Genomic DNA, 17,179 nt, shown 5'->3' with positions numbered 1-17,179 from the left:
CAATGTGGAAGTACTGTAGAAGAAAAAAACAGAAAAATGCCTGAAAATGGTCCTCAGATCTCCACTTAAAGGGGACCTATTATGAAAAACACGTTTTTCTTGCTTTAACATAAATAAAGTGGTCTCCCCTCAGCCTGCCAACTCAGAGAAGGACGAAAGCAACCAAATTCTGCAGTGTCTGTACAGCCGCCCGGATGAGCCGTCTAGTGTCATGTGACTTCTACGAGCCGTTCAGATTCTGCGGAGGCCTCTGCTCCTGTCGTGACATCACGACAGGAGCAGAGGCCTCCGATGCGTGAAACCACGCCCACAACTATAAAGCCGTGTAACTCCATGCAAGCGTCCGACTATCGCATCGCACTGCGTGACATCGGACGCTCTCTGTCCATCTCCCTCCAGCAGCTGCCACTTTATTGAGGTTTTTGTAGTGAAATGAGGAGGTATCATAGAGATAACTTCTCATTTCAACTAACTGGATCAGCCGTGACCGTTTCCTACAGCGCTTTCAACCGGCTTTCAACGCGAGCGACAGGAAGAAAATAGAAGCAGGGCGTCCGACAAATGTTTAGCTCAAAGGCGCGTGGCGTTGTGCTGCGCGTCGCTGCGTCGCTGCGTCGCTGCGGCCAGTTAGGACACTCCAACAGAAAATGAAGCAATGGAATTGATTTTGTCGCTAACGCTCGCTCGCATTGCATGCATGACACGGTGTAAAGGCTGATTTATGGTTCCGCGTTACACCAACGCAGAGCCTACGGCGTAGGGTCTGCGTCGATTAAACGCAGAACCATAATTCAGGCTTAACTCCGCCGGCCGGAGCTCCCGCCATTTTCTCATAGCGGTGTATCGCGTCATTCAGGCAGCCAATCAGCACAGAGCCTCATTATCATAGCCTCCACGCCCCCTCAGAATCCCTCATAGAGAAGGAGGTTACAAAAGGTAAAGATAAAGACATGGCTCAGAGGCTGAATTTCTAATTTATATAGAAAAAACAATCAAAGGCTTGTTTTTAAGACATTCAAGGCCTGTTTAAAATAGACATTAAATTCCATAATAGGTCCCCTTTAAATACTAATGATGAATTATATCGTCGTCATGCAATTGTTTTTTTTCATAATCAGTAACATCATTTGCAAATGAATCTTCACAACTGATAAACATACACTGTAATATTTGTCATACTGTTTTGATTTTCATTAAAAAGGCATTTTCCAGTTTGGGTGAGATGGTAAATATCTGGAGTTTAAATGTAGTTTTCAAAGGACATTAAAAATATATCAGACAAGAGAAGTATGACGATATTAAAAAGGCTGGAACTGCAAAACGAGGGCAGTTTCCTGCATTGGCAGCGCAAGAAACCTAAGGTCATTATTTTAGATTCCTGTCTCGTAATCTCTCTTCTGATTTGTATAAAAATGTGTGAGTGGGGAAAAGAAAGTTAAAGTTGATATTAAATATATTGGAAGAGCGACCAAACTAATATAGCAGGACGACTAAATGATAACCCAAACAGATTCTTCAGATATTGAATTTCCCCAAGACTGTTTTTGTTTTTTAAATGGTGCCATTTAGAATAAAATAAATTTGAAGTACATTTTTTTGAAAGTGGTGTTAAGGAATTTGAATTCTGTGGCAGAAAATGACTTGCATGCATGGCAAAGCATTTAGAATAGTTTTTGTGAAGCCAAGACTAACCAGACATAAATCTTTTGTAAGTATCAAGCTTGTTATGCATTAGAAAATCAGTTTTTCAGTAAACCGGGGCTCGTATCAGGTACTGATGTGGGCTACAGCCTGAGGTTGCTCGATTTTTGGACGGTAATCATGACTGCAGTTTTAGTTGAATTTGGGCCCATAAGGAGACGGGAATGTGCAGGTTTATAGCTCCGGGTAAAATGAGATCATCATTGAAGAAAGGAATGCAGCACTACTATCATTTCCTCTCTTATCTGTTTTTCAGTGTTGTTGGAAGCTGAAATTGTAATTGAGAATAAAATACAAGAGACTGCACTGTAAGAGGCAGGCTATAGAAAAGATCTCATGTGAAAGCAAGCACTGTAATCTTTCGGTCCTTGCTATGGTTCGGTTGCTTCACTCAAGCTTGTCCTCAAAGTGAAGATAAGATAAGAAGTGGTCTTTTTTTTCTATTAAGGTTGGGCTCCCTTACATGCTTGTGTTGTGGCTGCCATTCACACTGTGGGTGTATTTGAAGTTGCCGTAATAAAGCCCAGGTCGATCTCAGCCTGCTACGCCCTCACCTCGTGTTGTAAGAGGGAGGGTGTATGTACACATGTGACATAGGCAGGAAACTATGTGAGCGCAGTGACTAATCTCCCCACTCAACAGTAACATGCCTCAGCTGCTGCTGGACTAGCTGTCATTCGCAGATAGACACGAGTGGACTAAGTGAAGACGACTGTGTGTCTCACACCATCTACTTTCTTCTGGATAATCTCGTGTTCTGCTCCGAAGCTCTGAGCTGACCAGCGTCTTCAGTCGCTGTGGAGGATTAAATCTCCTCCGTTTGTATCCTATTTGTATGTTCTGATTGGGTTAGCAGAGCATTAGGCTTTGAAAGACGCCGTTGTTTGTCTCTTTGTTTTTAGTATGTGTTGCATAAGAGATGGAAAACGGAAAGGAATGTTTTCTGATTAATCTTTAGTTCAGATTTTTTTTTACTTTGCATGATGTTGTGATTGCATTAGTTTTCTTGTGTCAGCTTTGTAGTTGGTGGGGGCATTTTCCACTACACACGTTGTCCCCCTTAATATTAGGTTGGCAGGTTATGGAAAGGAAGAAAGGTCAAAGGTGAGCACACAGGAATTATTTAAGAACTTTGCATTTGTTTTTCTCTTGTTTTATTTAGACTGAAAGTGCTCTCACATGAGGTAATCTGTACCATGCCCAAGCATGACTGACCCTTGTGGTTAGGTTGTTTTTTGAGGAGTGTGAGTGATTCATCTTGTGCTCAAGCGTACCACGATTCCTGGTCTCTGGCACAGTTGGAGGAGGTGTGCTGCGCTTGGGTATTTGGGTATGGTACGATTGCACATGTATGTGAGGACAGTGACGGTGACAACAGAGCAGCCTAATCTACAAAGTGAGAGGTGAGAAGTCTGTATCTGGACAGAAAACCCCTGAACGGTCGTCTGGTCAGTAGAGTTACTATGTTGTTTTCTGTGCTGTTTTCTTCTGAGATGGAGAATTTTGAGTAAACAAGTAGGTGCTAAAAGTAGTGGGTGGGATGACGTATGTAAAAGTGGAAGTCATCCTCAAGCACTGGAGTTGTGACATGTGGGCCAGCGGGAGATTCGGGAGGGTCAGTTGTTCCCAGGCCTGGCACAACTTAGCTAGACTTGAGGTGCATGCTAATACTTTTATAGTTGATGGTTGATGTGGGACGATGTCGGTTTGCTATTATGTGAGGTACAAATAAAGTGGCAGCGAGTTGGAATAACACACATAACATTTAGGGTAGTGCTGGGCGGTATGACCAAAATGTATATCACTGTATTTTTCAAAATTATATCGTATCACAGTAATTTTTTTTTTTCATACACAACTGGGTGTTAACCCACATTTTCTAATGATTTGGAAAGGAATTGCTGCAGTAAATTGGCTTAGAATGGCCTATTTTACTGTCAAATCAAATCTAATAAATTTGATTTAGGCATGCTTTTTCAAAGAAAAAAATCTTTTACAAAATTACAAGGTAGAAAATATTTATTGAACGTAAAATTTTCACAACATTATAATAATAATTAAACATTAAATTTCCCAGCATTATGTTGTTTTGGTTCCACCTCCTTACTTTTTGGTTGGCCAACGATTTATGTTTGTGGTGCGCACCGGTACGGGAGCGGCCAGTCTATTTCCTTATATTACAACGCCGTTATTAATTGTTCGGTTTTTTTCCCACTTATTCCACCTAACACCGAAAGTGTCTTTTTTGCCATTTTCGGCGGAACAATTTCGGTTACTGAACAATCGGTGCATCACTACTGCTAAACAGTCCCCTCACAAACAGTGTCCAGCGGCGTTCCCAACGTTGTGTACGCTACTGTACATACTCACCGGTATTACGGTATATGAAAAATTCATATCATAAGAAAAATAAACACCGGTATTCGGTTATGAAGCGGTATACCGCCCAGCACTAATTTAGGGCAATAAATGCAACATGTTACATGGTAACATACTGCACCCCTTGACCAAATCTAGTTTTAATGAAAGGTTTATGAACCTGTTGGAACTACCAAGATTTCTGCATCGATTGATCATAATTGTGACGTGATTTTCATCTAAAGCTTCAATCATAGGCCAACACAATATGAAAGAACAAATAACTGATTAACATTTGTTATTTTCATGTCATATTGAAAGAGGGTTCCTTCACTATTCAGTCTGGGGAAATTGTATGAACTTGAAAACTGCGTACGCTCAGTTATTCAACTTAAGGGGAAAGACGGAGGCGCATCCCCATCTGAAAAAGACCCACTCAGTCTGGTTAGCAACAAACTGATCTGGTCAATTAGGTTTTGCTTATGAGAACCTTGACGGGGTGGTAGAAGAAGTTTAGAGATCAATTTATTGGAAACAGTAAAACCAATGCTAAAGAAGGGTTTTTGATTAGTCCATTGTATAAACTAACTGACGTAGATGTCATGATGTCACTGTTCGTGCAAGGGGCACTGCAGGGGAAAAATTGAAATCGTTAACTACAGAAACCTGTACCACTTTCCTAAGTTTCCTAGTCTAGTCAGTAAAATAACTTGACTATCTAAATCAAATACCAGGGCATAAACTGCAGGGTGTTTAGTTTAGCCCAGCTGAAAGTGCTGAACTGGTTAGGAATGGTCCAAAAGCCTTTCCAATTCATTATTGTGCAATTTTCACAAGCAACTCCAGGAAGTGGCGGTTTGAAGATCTATAAGTTAGAAGGGTTGAAATTCTTCCAACTTTATTGTGAATCCTTTTCAACTGTGATTCATAAAGACAGTAAGAAATTCTTATTATTTTTTTACTAGTTAATCAATGCAACTATAAATGTGGCTCCGATAAAGATGTGTATGCCTAATCAAAGCATAAATCACTTTGATTCCTGTTCATTTTTCTTTTATGAAATGTCACATTAACATGATCTTGTTGTTTTTTTCCCCTCAGTTTTGCTCATGAAGCCATGCTGATCTTGTGCTGAGCTGCCAAGTGGACAGTTGGAGGCACGATGGCAGAACTGCCTATTGCCCCGGGACAGATCTATATTGAAGTGGAGTACGACTATGAGTACACCTTCAAGGACCGCCTCATCATCATCCGACAGGGGGAATGCTACATGCTAGTCAAGAAAACCAACGAGGACTGGTGGCAGGTGAGGAAGGACGAGGGGGAGAAAGCTTTTTACGTCCCTGCTCAATATGTCCGGGAGGTCCGCAAAGCCCTCATGCCCCCTCCGAAACCCATCGCACACCCTCCTGTACCCGCCGCAAAGCCACCTCCGCAAAGTGGGGGTTTCACTGTGGGTGAAGCCGACCACTCTGGAGCTGGGACTCCACGATCAGCCCGCTGAGAACCTGAACAGACACGACTCCAAGACCCGGCGTTCTCCCTCGGCACAAACCGCCTCCTCAGGCCACTTCAGTCCTCCGATTCCGCGCAGGAACAGTAACCACCATCACACCCCTGGCACCCCCACCGACCACGACCGAGCCCTGGCCGACATCCTGGTCCACGGTGGTGGACCCCAGGGGCCTCAGAAAGGCTGGTCCAGCAGTCTGCCCCGCAACCGAGGCCCGATCCCCGGAGATGGTCAGGGCCCCGCTGGATGTAGACGGCACGCATCACTGCGACTCTGCAGGGGAAGAGAGGCGCACAAATGACTCGGAGTCCGGGGACGAACTGAGCAGCTCTTCCCACTGAACATCTCCAGGTAAAAAATCTACTTTTGACTTCACTTTTTTGCTTGAAACCCAATTGTAGTTCCAAGTAGGGATGGGCGGTATGGACTAAAAAATGTATCACGATAATTTCTGGCATTTATCCCGATAACGATAAAAATGACGATTAAAAAAAATACCAATTCAACTCCACCTTTTAACTATAAATCTATCTTGCTCTCAGATCCGCCACGTTTGTTACACAAAAAACGTCATCAACGGGAATCTTTCTTCTTTCCTTTTTCTTCTTTTCTTTCCTTTTCTTTCTTTCTTTCTTCTTTCTTTCTTTCTTTCTTTCTTTCTTTCTTCTCTTCTCTTCTCTTTCTCTTCTCTTCTCTTCTCTTCTCTTTCTTCTTTCTTTCTTTCTTTCTTTCTTTCTTTCTTTCTTTCTTTCTTTCTTTCTTTCTTTCTTTCTTTCTTTCTTTTCTTTCTTTCTTTCTTTCTTTCTTTCTTCTTTCTTTCTTTCTTTCTTTCTTTCTCTTCTTTCTTTCTTTCTTTCTTTCTTTCTTTCTTTCTTTCTTTCTTTCCTTTCTTTCTTTCTTCTTTCTTTCTTTCTTTCTTTCTTTCTTTCTTTCTTTCTTTCTTTCTTTCTTTCTTTCTTCTTTCTTTCTTTCTTTCTTTCTTTCTTTCTTTCTCTCTTCTCTTCTCTTCTCTTCTCTTCTCTTCTCTTCTCTTCTCTTCTCTTCTCTTCTCTTCTTCAGGCTCATTTCCTTCCTTCCTTCCTTCCTTCACGTACGTTGTGCGTGGATTTAACACAGAACTTAAATCAGCTTTACACAAAAACGTCATCAACGGGAATTTATCGTTTTTACCGCGAGATGATAAATTCTTATCGTGAGGAATTTTTTTGACGGTTTATCGTGAACGGTAAAATATCGCCCATTCCTAGTTCCAAGATCGAGTTACATTGTTGAAGCAATTGTTTCCCCCCCCCCCAAATGTCTTATTCGCTAGTTTCACACAAACTTCAGCTTATTTGTATAACCAAAATAGAATAAATCTCTTTCTTTGTTTTCACTTTGGACCACTGCGAAACAATTTAATTTATTTGTTTTTTCTGTTGTTTCTATGGTCCCAACTGGTCCTGTTTTACTCCGGTTTTGATCCGTTAATATGGTCTAGATCTTATGGGTGTTTTGAAGAAGCCAAAAGCAGCTTTAAATAGTCATTACACACAAGGTTGGTGTTTTGGCGTGTCCCAGGATTGGTGTCCTCACAGGTTTACACTGCGGCTGACTGTAGCCCCCTTTACACAGGGAAGTCTGCAACATAAGTTACACCCATATCACACCTTTACAATATTAGTTTGTTTTGTGGCCTGAATACAGTAGAAAGCTGTCAGAAATATAATTTAGATTAGAGGATTGCTCAAGCCTGTAATATTCTGGGATAGGCTCCAGCAGACCCCCGTGACCCTGTATAGGATTAAGCGAGTACAAAAATGAATGAATGAATTATTGAATGATTAGTCGAGCATAACTGTTGCTGTGCAGAATTGTTTATATGGCTTGGTTAAGGGGCTGAAATGTTTTTTTTTTTAAGTGATGCATATCAATGTCATAAGATTAACTTTAACGTTAAAGGTTTTCTTTGTTAAGCACAACATATTTGACTGTAGCACTCACAAGCAAATATCAGAAAACCAATATTTTTGTCATTGTGTTCATAACTAGAATGAATCATCCATCTTAAAAGGTTAAAGAATCGTTTCTGGTTCGTTTGTCATAATGGACTTTAAAATGCCACAAAGTAATTTGTCAAGTATTTGGTGATGAAAAACATTCCTTTCACTGTTCAACCAGAATGTAGGTTTTTGTCACTATGTCTAAAGAGACCGAGACAACACATAAAACCTCCAAATAACTTCTTTGTTTTTCTGTTTGACCTTTTCTCTTTGCTCGGACAGCCAGCTGGTCCCTTAGCTAATTTTTCCACTTGACTTTCGGAGCTCTCTATTTCAGTATCATGCATCACACTGATGGAACCACTGCTTCAGTGTGTTTGTGTGAAAGGTTATCAGAAAGTGAACATATACAATTTCAAAGTCCCTTAAAACAGCCCCGTCCACAATGGAGCTCCTTCCTTCCTCCACCATTCTTTGTTCCATTGAAATGGCAGGACAAAGGTCAGAGTAGACGAGCTTGTTTTCTTTTTTTAGCCATGTACAACCCCACCAGTCGGTGTTTGTGCACCAATGCCTACCTTGATTGTCTCAGGATCATTTAATTGAATGATTTGTTACTTGATGTCTTCCATGAAATCCTTTTTATTATTGGGTTATTAATCTAGATGAGTTACTTTAAACAGTGACTTGCATGTTTGTCATATCGACAAAGTGAATCAAGACACGTGTCCACCTTTTTTATGTCTAAAGTCAGTTTGTTTTTTTCTTTCTTATCCATATTCTGCATGTGATGTTGGTGCCTTTGGCTGTGAATACTCCCAAAGTGAGGGTGATCTGCAGCCCAGAGCTGTGCTTGAACATGCTCTGTAGACGTAGGACAGTAGAGCTCCTCTACTGCTCATGCCACACCCTCTCAAGACAATCACAGCAAAGTTCTGATGTTTACGGTGTGCCAGTTAAATGACACAGCCAATGAAAAAGACAGTAATGGGAGGATATTTGGTGTAGGTACAACCTAGGGCTGGGCGATATGGACCAAAAGTCATATCTCGATATTTTCTAGTTGAGTGGCGATACTCGATATATATCGATATTTTTTTTTCTGTGCCATAATTGGGGTTTCCCCCAAAGCATTATAGCATAGCATCTCTGTTAGCATCATTTTTTTCTGAGGCAAACCCTTAAAAAAACAGTTTTAATACAAAGCCTCGTGCCAAATGTCACACAGGTTCCTTTTATTAACAGAGGTCTGCACAATATCAAAATGTATAAAACAAATGAAATAAAAATAAACTGCCTGCATATATAGAATAAAAATGCTTCTTGAATAAAATAAAACAAATATCCCTTTCCTGTCATAACAATTAAATTAAAATACACTGTGCAATTAATACAATGTAGACAGTAACAGGCAGACTTTTCCACTGAGGTTGACAGTTGTGCAAATAACAAAACATTTGTGCAAATCTCAAATAAAACATTCAAGTCAATTTGTCACAAAATAAGCTATATCAAAATCATAAAAAATTAAATCGATATAAACGATATTGTCTCGTACCATATCGCGTTTGAAAATATATCGATATATATTAAAATCTTGATATATCGCCCAGCCCTAGTACAACCCCTCACCTTAAGTACCGCTCACAAAAGATGTGATGTTCTTCTTCTCCACGATGTTCAGACGTTTTTGCACTGCAATGTGCTTTTTCTATTGCCAACTACCAAATATCTGATCGGAAAACAGAATCAATCAGTGTCTTGCCTAATAATCCTCTATAATGGTGCAGTTGTAGTGTTCTCGAGATCTGCGAAAGGTAAACGTTAAACTGTTCCCTCACTGATCCACAGTCCTGCAAGGTTCATGTGAGCAGGAAGGAGGGTGTTTCCCATGCAGGCCTGGCGATGTGAAACTGCTCCAGTTTCAATGACTCGTTTGTTTTTCCTCAGCCTCACTGACGGCGTGCTGCAGGTGATGCCAGCTCAGGTTTGAGTCTGGACTTCTGAAAATAAGCAGAACCTGTCCTTCCCCCATCTCATATTACGCTACATAAATTACAGACACGCATTACAAACCCCATTAGCCTTTCTGCTTCCCTGCCGCGTTTATTTTCAACTGATGAGGAAAGACATGTGGAAACGGAGAGGGGAAGAAAACTGTTGAACCAGAGTAGAGCCGTTTGTATGTTCAGCTGCCAGAACTTGTTCGTTTTTGAGTGGGATGTGATGAGTGTGTCGAGCTCTTTTCAGCGCCTGCCACTGTTCCACTATTGTTTAATCTTTCAACGTCAACTCAGCTGGAAGTTTCTTTTTTATTTTGGTCATTTTTTTCCAGATTGTTACTGATGCTACATATTGCACATCTGTGGTACCTTTTTTAAGCATAATGTCATGACTCAATTATAGTGAATTTTGACGGAGGGATTCAGAAGACCAGGTCAGATTTAGGGATGGGCGGTATGGACTAAAAAATGTATCACGATAATTTCTGGCATTTATCCCGATAACGATAAAAATTACGATAAAAAAAATACCAATTCAACTCCACCTATTCAACTATAAATCTATCTCGCTCTCAGATCAGCCATGTTTGTTACACAAAAACGTGTCAACGGGATTCTTTCTTTCTTTCTTTCTTTCTTTCTTTCTTTCTTTCTTTCTTTCTTTCTTTCTTTCTTTCTTTCTTTCTTTCTTTCTTTCTTTCTTTCTTTCTTTCTTTCTTTCTTTCTTTCTTTCTTTCTTTCTTTCTTTCTTTCTTTCTTTCTTTCTTTCTTTCTTTCTTTCTTTCTTTCTTTCTTTCTTTCTTTCTTTCTTTCTTTCTTTCTTTCTTTCTTTCTTTCTTTCTTTCTTTCTTTCTTTCTTTCTTCCTTTGTGCGTGGAATTAACGCAGAACCATTAATCAGCTTTACACAAAAACATCATCAACGGGAATTTATCGTTTTTACCGCAAGATGACAAATTCTCATCGTGAGGAATTTTTCTGACGGTATATCGTGAACGGTAAAATATCACCCATTCCTAGTCAGATTATACATGTAAACATTATAATCTGGAGATCTGGTTGGACTTTTTAGCAAAATGAAGGGCTCACAAACTCACAATGAAAATGCAAAAAAGAAAAAAAAAAGAGGTTTGATAAATCAATAAATTGTGTGCAAATGAACGCTGCAGTGCTACTTTCCTTTGATATGAAGCTCCATCACCTAAATAAGGCCACTTTAGCACTTGTTACTGCTCATACTTCAGGAAAAGCATCTATGTAGCTTCAGCATAATGTTGAAGCTGCTAGAATATTATGCAGATTAGGTGTGTGCCTGTTTGAGAGGAATAAAATATCGTTAACATCAGTATTGAAAGTATAAGCCCTTTTCCCCTGGATTTTTGTCCAAGTCATCCTCAGTGTTTTGTAAAAAGAATATGCATTACTGAAGACAGGTTGTTACGAGAGGCGGGGGAAGAAACCCTCACATACCTGTCACCACATTATTAGTAAATTCTTTTAAGCCCATGAGCCACTGAGCCTTAGTTTGAAAATATTGGAGGTACCAGCCAAGATATCACTAGTCACTTCCGTGGATGCAGATTGTCAGAAAGCCCCCGGCCGCATTGGATTGGATGCTGTAATCACCGAAGCAGATGTTTCCCTGTAGCTACTGAAAATAATGGCTGTCAAGGTCTCAGTATGTTTTAATTTGCTGCTTCAGTGCACTGTCTCATCCACTGCTTTTCATCATCCCTCTGCCTTCAGGATCATTATAATCCGGCGTTATTTTCCTTACACATAATGAGGTTAAGAAAATAACACTCAGCCTTGCCTCAAAACCTGCCTGGGTTCTGCACTCTGGCTCTTGTCGGGTGACAGATTGATGTCAGCTGTCAGCTGTTGGACATCAGGAGGTAACAAAACGTAAAATCAAAAGCGGGCATTTAGGGTGAAGAATAACAGTAATCAATTTTAGTTTGTATAGCACTCTTCTGAGTCCTCTGAGAGTGTTGTACCTTAGCATCACAGTGTGTAGAGAGGGGGGAAAAACCCTGAAATCTTCTTAATCTTATTTGTGATTTGTGCCGTGATGCTGCTGTGAAATGACAGTTTATCACAGCTCATACCTGCAACATGGACCAAGGAGGATACAGAATAACTTAGATGGGAACCAGAGCCTTTGGTGGCATCATCGGTGTCATGATGGCTGTGGGGAAACGGCAAGTGTTGGCGTCTGTTGAGGTTTAATGTTGTCAATCATTACTGAGACGGGGGATCTGTGGCGCGTCGCAGAGGGTGAGCCGCTTCCGACAAAGTTGGGGGAATTTTTCAGCTTTCGACTGTTCAACACGAGCATCAGGCAATCAGCTGGTACTCGCACATGAATTCATGAATGGGGGTGAGACAGTCTCAAAGTGGGCGGCTCAGGTTTGTAGGAAGCATGAAGACATTTGATTGGTTGTTTACGATATAAGAAAGTCCCATCAGAAGCAGCACCGGTCCAGTGTCAACGTGACACTGCGGTGAGAGTGCACCGTTCAATTCAATTCATATTTTATTTCGAGCAATACAACATAACATAAGTGACCTGCGTGCAACATAAAATTAAACAAATAGCTTTATCAGGTGCAGGTTCAAAATACAAATTAACTCGTTAACACTCGAAAGGGAGTGGGAAGAAGAAAACGTATTTAATCCCACCCCTGTTTCTCATTAACAACTTGACAGATTTTTTTTTTTAAGGCTTCCTCCTGTCTCAACATTTAAACCAAAACAATGAACAAAAGAACTATATCAAATTATAATAAAAATTGTTCTACAGTTCACCTCACCTAAATCTACACAAACTGTGGCCATGAAATGCAGATGCATTTCATGGCCACAATGCGCGCGAATCCAGGAACAATATATATTGTCACCACGGGTGACAGTTAACCGTTAACTTATATTTATAATACACCGTTAACTTATATTAAAGAAAGATTTGTTTGTCTGTGACGCCCTACCCTTAAACACAACCCTTAAATGCTTAGGGTAACATTTGTGTGTGGTCTGTGTTGCAAGTTATTTATCACTTCATGTAATTCCAGCCAATAAAAATGGTTTTATGTCTCATTTGTCCTCATGTTGCCTTTGTCATTCAGCCCTTTTAGCTTGTGATTACTCTTTCTTCCAAATATAACACAGCTTGAGCCATTACACACACACACACACACACACACACACACACACACACACACACACACACACGCACACACACACACACGCACACGCACACATGCACACACCCTTTGCTAACTGTCCCACTTTTAAAAGTAGTTGGAAGTTCCCACCTTTGATATTCAAAGTTAATAACGCCTCTCATCCTCGACGGCCCCCATCGTTCTTCATGATGGCTGCAATCAACTAAAAACCTTGATTGATTGCAGGAAGCACTTCCTCATTTCTTTGATTACTTACTGTGTCAGGAAGTTGAGTAGTCATGTGTGTGTGTCTTTATATCGCCACACCTTGTTATTCATACACCGAGTCGTTAAATAGACTCTTCCACTCTACCATGACACAAGAAAAAACTGATTTAATGATTGCAGTTTGGGGCGTTTTTTTATTGTACTACATTATTTCTGATCGACATTTTCTGGTTCATTCTATTTCAGCTCACAAACTCCATTTTAATCCATTTGTGTCATTATTCAGACAGACGACTGTGAACACAGTGATCTGTTGTATTTATTAAGCCTGCAAACAATGAGGTTTTAATTGAGTGTTGTCACCAGAAGTAATTGCCTATTATAATTCCTGGACTCCAGATTATTCGCTGTAGCTTTAGGCATTGTAGCTTGGAAAATAAAAGTACGTTTTATTGTTTTTCTCACAATTGAGGACAGTTTCTGCTAATTGTCTTATTGATGTTTCTGTTGAGAAGTATGTCGGCACTACTTACTGAAATTGACAGTATTTGGTGTAATTGTTGCATATGGAGGTTTTCCTGTTCTGGACTTTCATCAGGCTCTTTATTTAATATTCATGTCTTCCTCTTCCACCTCCAATTAGCTGCTCCGTCTTATCTTTTTTATGTCCATGCCTTGCAGTTTAATCCCTCTTCAACTTTGTAAAAGAAAAGGGGAAAAAATGCTCCACCAGCAGTTTTTAAAATGAGTTTTAAATAAGAAACACTTATAATAAAGCAAATGTGTAACGTAGATAAAATCTTTAATCCCAACAGCAGTAATTTAAATTCTTTTCCAGAAATCTTTTCTGGATAAAATTAGTAAATTGAGGTGTCCTTGTCTTTGGCTGACAGAGCAAAATGAAATCTTAGTACTTTGTGATTGATTTACCTACCTGTTTTTAATTCCGTGTTTTAAAGCAATCCAAAGGAACTTGTGCAATTTTGGGCTCAAACTCTTCTTTTAGGCGTGGAGGTTTAGACACTTTGATGACACCATCAGAATTTCATTCTAGTTCTTTCTTTTGCTTGGTTACTCTCTTTATTTCTCTTCCTCACTGCCTCACTTTCTCTTCTTCTCCTCTTCCCAGAAGTGCATATATCATAACTTCCTTATATTTACAGTTGTCGCTGTGTGACATAGTGCTGTGAGGTGATATTCAGTCTTCACAATGACAGGAGCAGGGTGGTGTGATGGTGTTTTACCTCCTGTAGGGAGGGGGGAGGCCAGCGGAACTTCATGAAATGAAGCTTCTTAAGATTAATCTAAACTAATAATGATAATCTAAAGTTTATTTTAGCGTGGACTAGGGCTGGGCGATATGGACCAAAAGTCATATCTCGATATTTTCTAGCTAAATGGCGATACTCGATATATATCTCGATACTTTTTCTGTGCCTTAATTGGGGTTTCCCCCAAAGCATTATAGCATAGCATCTCTGTTAGCATCTCTGTTAGCTTAATTTTTTTCTGAGGCAAACCCTGCACAATATCAACATGTATAAAACAAATGAAATAAAAATAAACTGCCTGCATATATAGAATAAAAATGCTTCTTGAATAAAATAAAACGAATATCCCTTTCCTGCATAACAATTAAATTAAAATACACTGTGCAATTAATACAATGTAGACAGTAACAGGCAGACTTTTCCACTGAGGTTGACAGTTGTGCAAATAACAAAACATTTGTGCAAATCTCAAATAAAACATTCAAGTCAATTTGTTACAAAATAAGCTATATCAAAATCATTAAAAAAAAAATGTAAAAAAAAAAAAAAGATTTTTTTTTTTTTTTTTTTTTAAATCGATATAAACGATATTGTCTCGTACCATATCGTGTTGGAAATATATTGATATATATTAAAATCTCGATATATCGCCCAGCCCTAGCATGGACATACTCCTTCGTGTCTCTTTAAATTAATCTCCAAACAATTCAAAGTCGGGCCAATCTGATTTTGTTTATAAGAACCATAATTAAAAGCACAGGAAATGTTTGTTTTTTTCAAATTCTTTTTTATTTGAGAAATTTTTAGTGAAGTTTTATTTTTTTATATTTTTGGAATACATTAACATCTTAGAGAGCCTGACGAGATGCTTTCTCTGTGATTGTGATCTTGTGTATCTGGCAAAATGCTCTGAAAGATGATAATTGGTATGAGGTAAAGGTTGAGCAAGAACCGTGAAGTTTACTCCTTACTATAACACACGATGAACAAAATAAATACATCATCTTACAAAAACTGTGACGTGTCTGGAGTATTCGACTTGATTTATGGTTCTATGTACTGCAGCCACCTCACACATAGCCTACCTACGGGATACGTTCTCGTTGGTGTTTATATTTAGCTGTTGTTGCTTTATTTCACCAACAAACACTAGCTGGCAGTTCTTAAGTGAGTTCAAGCTGATAAATGGTGAGCTGTCTCTTTACCCTGCTTGAAAACCTCGTACCCATAGAACCAAAGAACCAAGTCACTGAACAGACGCAAGCTGATATTTGGGTGGATTTTTCTTCTTCTTTTTTTTCTTTTCCCCGTCTATATGATGACATAGGACAGTTTAAGTTAGGGGCGTGTATTGGCAAAAACCTCACGATGCGATACGTATCCCGATACAATACAACATGTATCACAATACAATACCTACTGTTAGGGCTGGGCGATATGGACCAAAAGTCATATCTCGATATTTTCTAGCTAAATGGCGATACTCGATAAATATCTCGATATTTTTTCTGTGCCTTAATTGGGGTTTCCCCCAAAGCATTATAGCATAGCATCTCTGTTAGCTTCATTTATTTCTGAGGCAAACCCTTAAAAAAACAGTCAGTTTTAATACAAAGCCTCGTGCCAAATGTCACACAGGTACCTTTATTAACAGAGGTCTGCACAATATCAAAATGTATAAAACAAATGAAATAAAAATAAACTGCCTGCATATATAGAATAAAAATGCTTCTTGAATAAAATAAAACAAATATCCCTTTCCTGCATAACAATTAAATTCAAATACACTGTGCAATTAATACAATGCAGACAGTAACAGGCAGACTTTTCCACTGAGGTTGACAGTTGTGCAAATAACAAAATATTTGTGCAAATCTCAAATAAAACATTCAAGTCAATTTGTCACAAAATAAGCTATATCAAAATCATAAAAAAAAAGAAAATGTAAAAAAAAAATTATTATTTTTTTTTTAAAATCGATATAAACGATATTGTCTCGTACCATATCGTGTTTGAAAATATATCGATATATATTAAAATCTCGATATATCGCCCAGCCCTACTTACTGTAACATTGTGATATATCAAAGCATTTTACTTTGTTAACTTAGTCAAAAACATGAGTTGCTGTACATGTACACTGGAGAATACTGATCAGAGGACAGTGTCAAAGTTTTGTTTTTAAACAACTGCTCCATTTTATTTAGTTTAGTGAATAGGTGTAGTTCCAGTAAAAAAAAAAAAAACCTTAAGTGCTACATGGCACTTGCTGAACACACTGAAGTGAAAAATAAGAAGAAAATAAAGTGCAAAACAAAGGGCATAGACACTGAAATTGGTAGCCAAATGTGTCCATGAACACAGAATATCCTAAATAACATTGTAACATTGTTACACACACAAATGTGGAATGCTTTTTCTAATAAATCGATATTAGGATATGACAAATTTATATTTTAATAGGGTGACGAAGTATCGCGATATATCACTGTATCGATATTTTTTCACACCCCTAGTTTAAATATCACAAATGATACTGGAATGTACTTAAATAAACATTTATTAAATAGTATTTTAATTAAAACAAGAGACTCGGTCTTGTATATAATGGCACATGGCTGCCCTGAGATGTGCCTGCATCTTCTAACCCCCCGATTAATCAACCAAATTATTCATCTGTATCACTGCACAAATGTTGCATGTAAGGTTTTTTACATTTAAACATACACATGTTTTCTGGCAGTGTTTTATTTAAAAAAAAAACTCTTATAAAAGTCCCTTTATCTCTTTTGGCTGCAACTTATTGAAGGCCAACGGTCAATAACTGTCTTGTTTGGATAAACGTATAACAGATATCCCTGGTGCTGATTATGAGGGATAATCCAGTATAAAGCACAGGATTCCCAGTATGTGATCTTTGATTGGACGCAGGCTGGATACACAAGGGTGTCTGTGTGGCG

The 17,179-nt window shown here is 38.9% G+C and overlaps 1 pseudogene; it reads left to right on the top strand.

Annotated features, from left to right (window-relative positions):
* The window catches only part of LOC133452493 (rho GTPase-activating protein 12-like), a 75,449-nt pseudogene that overhangs the window by 10,052 nt on the left and 48,218 nt on the right, over positions 1 to 17,179 (top strand).

The sequence above is a fragment of the Cololabis saira genome, chromosome 10, assembly GCF_033807715.1.
Source record: "Cololabis saira isolate AMF1-May2022 chromosome 10, fColSai1.1, whole genome shotgun sequence".
Classification (NCBI taxonomy): domain Eukaryota; kingdom Metazoa; phylum Chordata; class Actinopteri; order Beloniformes; family Belonidae; genus Cololabis; species Cololabis saira.
Note: the sequence above shows the minus strand (reverse complement) of the source record. Positions and strands in the feature narration are given on the sequence as shown.